The sequence below is a fragment of the Mytilus edulis genome, chromosome 7 (genome assembly GCF_963676685.1).
Source record: "Mytilus edulis chromosome 7, xbMytEdul2.2, whole genome shotgun sequence".
Classification (NCBI taxonomy): domain Eukaryota; kingdom Metazoa; phylum Mollusca; class Bivalvia; order Mytilida; family Mytilidae; genus Mytilus; species Mytilus edulis.
In genome coordinates this window covers 64,343,241-64,352,084 of record NC_092350.1, presented here as the reverse complement: position 1 = coordinate 64,352,084, position 8,844 = coordinate 64,343,241, and positions in this window count along the sequence as shown.

Here is an 8,844-nt window from a genome sequence, read left to right as displayed (position 1 = left end):
AAATATATTCCCATGAAGAGTCATCATAAAAGAAAAACAAAAGGGAATTATCATAACATTAATAGTATTCGCTTAACGTCTAGTTGCAAGTAACGGCATCATTTTCTGGATGAGAAAGAGAAATCGGGAAATCAATAATTACTGCAGACAAATGACATCTTGTTTATGTAGTCAAATACATTTTGAAAGAGAAGGTGATATATCAAAGGGACATCCAAACTCATAAGACGAACATATATTCGTTATGGCTAAAAAAAGAAAAAGACCAACAGACACACAATATTACATAAAACAAGGCCTAGCAAAGTAATGACTACGCAACATAAACCCTTACACAAACTAGTATGATACCAGGTGCTCTAGAAAGGAGTCTCATTCTTACTCAATTCAAAGGATTGAGTGGGGAGTACAAATATTATCACGTGGGATTCACTTTTATCGACTTTACATAAATGATAACGTTCTTTCCACTAGAAAGGTCTAGTCGAACTATTAAATGTTACAAAAATCTGCTGCCAACAATAAACAAATAAATAAAATACGAAAAATGATTTTGTTTTGCGATACCGCTTAGTACGTCTCATGAACTACGTTACTTCACAAGTCTACACACATTGTTTGATTGCTTATATTCCAGTGGCAAACATTTCATTGATATTTAAATCGAGATCATATTATAAAAGCAATATAAACCGAGTGATAAAATAAAGGGATATCTTTTTGACTTCTGCTACAATAGCTACATCATGAGTTTATGTTAAATATACACAGAAATGTTACCTCGCAACTGATAACACATGCTTATTTGTGAATTTGTTGCAAGGGATCTTTTACGTGAGGAGACATACTTTACCGTCTAGAAATTAAGGATATAAACCATCAGAATTAAAACAAACACTGACATCATCCAGTAGATTGACAGAATGCAATTCTGATTTTGAGTTTGTGTAATTGGTCTTCAACAATTTAATCATAAACTGAAGTATTGTAGATATAAAATCCATAAACCAAACGGATAAGGTTGACATGCTGAAAAAAAGTAAATGTTCACAGACTATTTTGTTTCGATGATGTTACGAATGAAAGGTCGAAACACAATTTCATTAGGCAATATAGACACTTGGTCCTGAGTGTTATAATTAATATGTTATTAATCATGATTTGTAAATGATAACTATGATTTATTTTTCAAATATACGCCGGATAATGGTTTACTTAATTGTTTGGATCACTGAACATAATCAGTCGAAGCAAATAGGAAATATCATAATATAAGAACATTTCATAATTTAATTATTAGATTTGATCACAGTGGATTTTTTTTTCTTAGACGCTTCGTGTCCAAACGGACATGGGAGATAACAACTTTTGTCTTACACGAAATTGAAAGGAAGACAACTCATTATAATAAAAAAAGTTTAAATTTAAAATATAATTTTTTATATCAAGCTTCCATTTTAGTTTTTTTCGTTTCTTTATTTCCTAATTCGCTTATGTATTTTTAAACACATTTAATGCATTGTATTAATATTTTAATCTTTAACAATACATAGGGAAGTCGTGTTTTTTAATGTAATGCTCGTTGTCTTATACGCATCAACATGTGTCACTGCATGTTTTGATTTCTTATACTTTGATCATAGCCCTATTGGTGAATTCACCAGTAATGTAACAGAACTTATTTATGGAATGACTGTCAGTGTAATATTATTTTTGTCTATGAAGAAATATCCCGAAAAATGTTGTTTAGTCTAAAAAAAAACCTGTTAATGAAAAGTGTGCAATACAAATGTTATTTCGAATAGACTGAACAATATAGTACAGTCCTGATAATGAGTTAACCATACACCTTTCACAATTATGTCAATGAACTGAAAGACAAAATACTTCAGCCAATCAGAGGACAAGTTTCATCCAAAATCAAATTATTACCTAATAAGAAATAAGTACTTTCATTGTTGTGGCATTTTTACAAAAAATACATATGTATTTTACTACTATGCCATTTATGAAATAACGTTTTGGCTTATTTGATCTTTATTTTGATAATTAACTGCAGCATTTGATTGTTGATGAAGTGGTGATATTTTCATATTTGAAAATTAATAAAATAGGCTTTCTCATCGTCCTGTCAGTTTAGTGTTATAGCAAACACACATAATAATTTGTTATCATGATTTGTCATGTTTCTAGGTTTTTTGAATTGTTGTATGTCAGTGTACTTTTATTGTTTGTATGTCAATGTATTGTTTTCGGTTAAGTAATTTGTTTTTTGTTAATGATGCTGAAGCAATTTAACGTATTTGAAGTGAACATACATACATTTGAATAGATGCATTTGTTCTGATTTTGAAGAATAATTCGAACAAACTACTTACAAATCATCCACTCAATTTCAAGAAGGAATGCATTTGGCAGGAGCACATTATTATTACTCCCTCACCCTTTACTTTTACTTAACTAAATAAGTTTGCTATAGAGTTTTAAAAAAAGGAAAAAAAAACCCATAGACAAGAACACAAAACAAAACTTTTGATCAAATCATTTTTAGTTGAATACCAGTTTTAATAGTATGAATGATTAGTTCGATATATCTAAAATGTTTTAATTCGATGAAGAAAATCAATACTCAATAGTCTGTCTGAAAGAAAATCTGAATGTAATGTCTATAACACAACATGTCAAAAGAAGAATTAAGCATGTTGTAACACGAGAGCAATGATTTTGCACATCAAGAGAAGATAAAACAGCTGATGCTAATGTGTTATCATAAGCATAAGGTAAGATGTAATAACATACTTACCTTGATCAGATTAATCTTAACAGTCATAGCAAATTTTACTTTGTTATGTTCCTTTGTATTTGTAACATGTAACAGTTTATCTAAGAATTCAGTTGTTTTTTAACTTACACATACATGTGTACGTATGATATTCTCAAGTTCAGTCTAATATACTGTGTTGATTTGTTGAACTTACTCCTTTTATTCATACAGTTTATTTTTAAAGTCAATTTCAACATCAAAATTGTTGACATCAAATTCATTCTTTTACAAACATTTCGCTTTTCTTTCATATGTTCAAATATTACGTTAATAAATGTTGCTGGATAAGATAAGTCAAGTGGTTGACATGTAACTATTTGTAATTTTTATTTTACGAAGAGTTTTGGTTGATGACAGATCAAACACGATTGTTGTCCCCATGTTAAGATAGTATACCACAACATATGTTGTGGATACCAAACACATTAAAAGTAACATTACATAGAGAAATTAAAAATGCTTAAACGCAGAGACTGCCAACACATATGTCTAAGTGAAACAAAAATAAAAGAGAATGTGTACTATTTGCCATCAAAAATATAGTAATTTCAAGATGTAACGGTAGTATTGGACGACGATTTTTTTAATTAGATAATTATATCCTGAGCGTTAGCGTTAACGAATATCACGGGCCAGGCCATGTGTAAATTTACAACAAATCTATGGCTTACATGAATTATTTCGATTCTAATAGGACAGATAAGTTCGTTAAAATACTGAAGCGAGGGTGGGTATGCCATGTGTGTGTCTGTTCTTTATTACTCCTTGTTAGATAAAGCTAAACTATTCTCATAAATCTTTAGCTTAGATTGATTATTTCGGTAATAACCGCCGCTAGAAAAAATATGTTTAATTCTCAAACCCAATATTTCCGATTTTTTATTTTCTTATTTTCTCGTAAGCTACCGTCACATCCCAAATTGACATTTCGTATCTTTCAACAGGGAGAACCTAATCGACCGATTGATGAGTTATGTATGATGATGTGGAGAGGCTTTGATTTTAAATGGAATGATTATTATTGTCACCGTCAGTGTTCATAATATATATGCGAATTTATGCACATTTAAACCAGTTCAATGACTGTATCAATCAGTTACTGTACACAAGTAATGATTATGATTTACATTTTTCTTGAACACAGTAAGTCTTTCAACAAAAAAATGTAATGATTAAATATATATGTTATGTAGTATCAAAAACTGATACTTTGTGAGATATGAAATCCTTTGTTGAATCGACTAAATTGTATAACCTTTTACGTAAAAATTGCTTCTATGTCTCTACATATCGCTAAACATGTTGATTGTTAATATATTTTTAGTCAAAGTTCTCACTTTAAATGATTATAATAATATTTAAATATGTTGTGTTGGGGTTTTTCCCCGTGTCAAGTAAATTAAACAAGAACTCAACTATGAATGGCCGTTCGTGTATGATAAAACAAATTGCTCCAGTCTAGTTACATTATCAATCTAGATATGTTGACAATGTATGTAGATAAGTTCGTACAAGCATCATCTAGCTACATCGCATACGTACATTTCAGTATCAAACTATATGTGTTGACAATGTTTTAAGATAAGTTCGCATCGTCGCATAAGTATGTAGATAGATAACAAAACCATCTAGATACATCGCATACGAATCTTAATAGATCAAGCAATCACCGTTGTACTATCTCGATAAATTGTTGAACTAAAACATAGGTGGTAAAAGTCTAGACAACCATCTATACATAGTTTAATAATACATGGAGACACTTTTTTGATTTTGAAAGTATCTGGACAACTGTAACTATCTAGATGGAAATCCCAAGTAGACACAATTTTATTTTCTTGAAATTGCATTCATATGCAACATGTCTAGTTTTATTATTGCTAATGCACAAGCTATTAGAGTAATGCTTTTGTACAGATATGTCGATTGTAGCACTTAGAAAATACAAAGGAATATAATGAAATACATATCAATTCCAAAAAAAAAAAAAAAAAAAAAAAAAATCCCACTGTTTTTGTTTTATAATAGATCTAAACAACTGTTATGAAGTCGGCCTATTAATTTACTATGGTTTCATTTAAAAAAAACTTGAAATAATCTTTCATCAATCTCCGAAATGAATAGGATACATTTATCAGATGACACGCTATTGTTCGTTTAGTGTAGATATCTCATTATATTTTATATAGAATTTAATCACAAACTTCCGTTTTAGTCTTGCTTTGTCTATGGTTTAAATACTATCTATTCTGAGTGTATTATAGGTTAAGAAAAATCTTCTCTTTTAATTTAGCATTTTTGTAATTTCCATTACTGAGGTGATTTTGTCCTTACTTTTAACGCATACTGTAAATATTTTTATGTATATCTTGGTGAAAAATGTATGTACATTGAACATGTTGTAAGGTTAACATCACTTAATAGAGATTTCCAATAAAATGACTTTACTCGACATAACCGACCTAACTCAACGGATTTCGTCCTATTGTACTGAACACGCATTTTTTGCTGGAATATACTTGATGTAAAAATCAACCCCAACTAATTTTGTTTAATCTTTAAATATTTTGTCATTAGATTTTAAATGATTTTATTGACACAAATATTATAATGGAATAAGCAGGTTAGCAACTTGTAATCAAATACATTCAAATAAACTCATGGAACTAGACAAATGCATTATATACAACCTATAATATATATTATCGAGTTTAACCTGACGCAGGATACTAAAAATAAAAAGATTATAAGTGCTTTTTAAGTATGTCTTTTTTGTCAGTACTGTCGAGTCACTATCGATTTCCAATGTTTACGTATTGTGTTATTGTAAATAATTATGACGTCGTCACAATATTTTTTTTTAAAAGCTTTTCAATATCGTCATCTTCTTTCTTATTGTTTGGACTATAAGTGTGCAAATATTAGTATGAATGTTAAGACTATATATCTGTAATGATTACAGAAATACTTCATTGTGGATGATGTCCTATGATGTCGTAAGTTGAAGATGTTCTTTGTTATTCTTTGGTTTATATGGTGTAACGACAATTATATTATTGATTTCTTTATTGCCGTTTATTTATGCTGTATTTCTGTATTGGCATTTAAGCTCAAATGTTTACATTGACATACATGCGGATGGCTTTGCTAGCCATGCAACCAGGTTAAACCCATCATTTTTCCTTTCTTAAAATCAAAGAACAAAAAGTCGGGAATATTGCAGATGTTATCGAAAAGTTCATTTCTATGTATGTTGGCGTTTGTTTTTGTTGAACTTTAGCGTTTCTATTATTCTGTTGTTTTCCTCTTATATATGATGTGTTTCCTTCATGTTTTTGTGGCCCTGATTTGTTTTCTCTCAATCGATAAATAAAATTTTTGAACTTATTAGTTCTTTGGAGGTAACAATACAAAATAAAAAAAGATAATATTGATTTAGTGTATAAATAGAAGCTGGAAGGTTATTTCAGATTGCACTTTTTATAATTGATATTGATTTACTCACAGTTTATGTGTATCGGAAATACATACAGATTCCTTCATTGATGTGAGTGTATTATCAGATTTATCCAATCGAGATAGTTAAATTATCAATTTTAAAGTCCGAGCCTCGAAGTTTATAATTGAATCATCGAGATTGGATAAATCCGATAATACACTCGCATCAATAGTAGAATATATTAGCAAGCAAAATCAAGGGAATTGTGCAAATGATGATACAAGCATGACAATTAGAATCAAGCATCATTATTATATACTTTTTAAGAAAACACTGCTGGCCAAAAGAACATTTCATTTTTTTCAAGGTGGCCACAACCTTTTCTAAAATGGGTGTTTTTTTCCTGATTGAAATACTTATTTTCTGGAAAACGTTTTCTTTGACCTTCTTTGAGTAAAAAGTATTATCAGGTTTGGTGGATATCTTCTTTACACGTGACGTATGTACTAGAAATGAATATTTGACATGTTCTGGGTTTGTGCATGCGTGAAAATGTTACAAAATTCACACACAAAAATTTGAACTATTTATTACATGGTTAGCGCTTTTTAATTTTTAATGATGTTATGAATTTGTTTGATGACATTTTTAAAGGTATGATACGCATGCGTTTAAAAATTTCGCGCATGTGCAAACTATTTATCAATAAATAAAGAATAACATATACTACAAGGGCACAATGATGGAAATCGTAGTTCATCTAGCAGATGAGGATTTGAAATTCTTAAACATATGTTGGTCGTCATTCATTACTCTAAGCATCTAGGCACTTCTGTTCGAGTATAAAGTGTTACTACTTTGATGCCACTGTTTGAAAACACGCCCTTTTAGTTGCAATGATCAAGCATTCGATTGATTAGGTGAAAAAGGCGGTTAAGTTTATAAATATCGGGCAAACATCAATTATAGCTGCAGATAAACCCTTTGATATTGGCAAAGCAATTGGAATGGCCAGATTTGTACGGAGAACATGATTTTATCGTCATATTTGGTGGATTGTACATTAAAACGGCTTGTTTTAAAATATTGAGTGATTTATTGCGTTATAGTGGATGGACATGTGCCCCCACTGAAGCCGATATTGCAACACCTAGAATGGCAGATGCTGTTCATGTAAATTCAAATGTTATTCGGAATAGACACGCGCATCAGATAACTGCATGTAGTTTGCTTGAATTGATAATGCCAGCCGTTATAAAAGCGTAAACACAGAAAATATAGTTCATGACTCTGTGACGTTTAAGAATTTGATTAACAGGTGTAAGGAAATATGGTCATGTCGACCACAGTTCAATTATGAATTAAGAACTTCGTGTGCCTTTTGTAGTACGCTCATTTCACGAGTCAGATATCGTACTTTAGAAACAGTCCATATCAAGTATGATACCAATTTTGGTCTTGATCGAGTAAATTATGCTCCATGGTTACCGATCCATCTCCAAGATATGGCTTCCCTTCACGAACATCACCCGCAGGTGGTAATGAGATTTGCAAATGGTAGTTGTTACTGTACGTAACACCAGCAAGTTGATTTCTTATATTACAATTGTTCAGACTCAAACACAGAATAATGAGTCGTGCACGGCGATGTTGGTACCATACGTCTAATCGAACATCCCTTCGAGACGATGGATGGTAGATGTACCAAACGTCAGTAGACTGGTAGATGAATTTGACAGATTTAGTGGTTTGAGTCATTCTATAACAAATGATGAAGACTACGAACACACAAAAAGGATTTTGTTGATAAACATTAAAGGCTTTCTAAAGTGATGAACGAGTTTTGAAAGTATTTCTATAAGAGTCGTCAGATTTTTGCAAAATTTACTCTGTTAAAGGAAATTGTCGTTTCAGAAATAGGTAAGATATCTATATAAACTCCAAGATCCAAACAGTACAATCATTTGAAGCAAATGCTTTTTTTAACCAGATGAAAAAGAACGTTTCCATATAAAAGCTGTAAAATGAAACTTGAAACATCTTTGTGAAAGAATAAAGCTAAAGAATCTGAACACTGATTTCGATTTCCTTTCTAGACTTTTCATTTCTTGAAAACCAAACTGCTTCTCTCTCTTTGTGCCAGGATGTGGTATTAAATCGCAGTAAATGGGTATACTTGAAACATTTTGCGATTTGCCATCAACTGATCCAAATTCTGACGCATTTATCGTTGGTGGGGCAGCAATGGTTAATTTATTGCCACTATTTGGGGCAAACATATTTGATAATTATGCAAATGATAGCATACTGCCTTACATACAATCTTCCTTCGATAAGTATTCAAGAGTAGACATCGATTTGATGTTTACTAAATGAATTATCTAAAGGCTGGGACGAAAATAAAAAGCAAAGTACTGGTGCTAGACGGAAATATATTGGTTCTGGTAGAATGCAAAGGGTTTGGAGTAGTTTGTTTCTGTGCAGATGACAACAAAACGGAATTGTTTAAATTTCTTGCCGACAGAATGCTTCTTTAGAGACTAATCAAAATGCTAAAGCTACTCAAAGTGAATATAGTCTT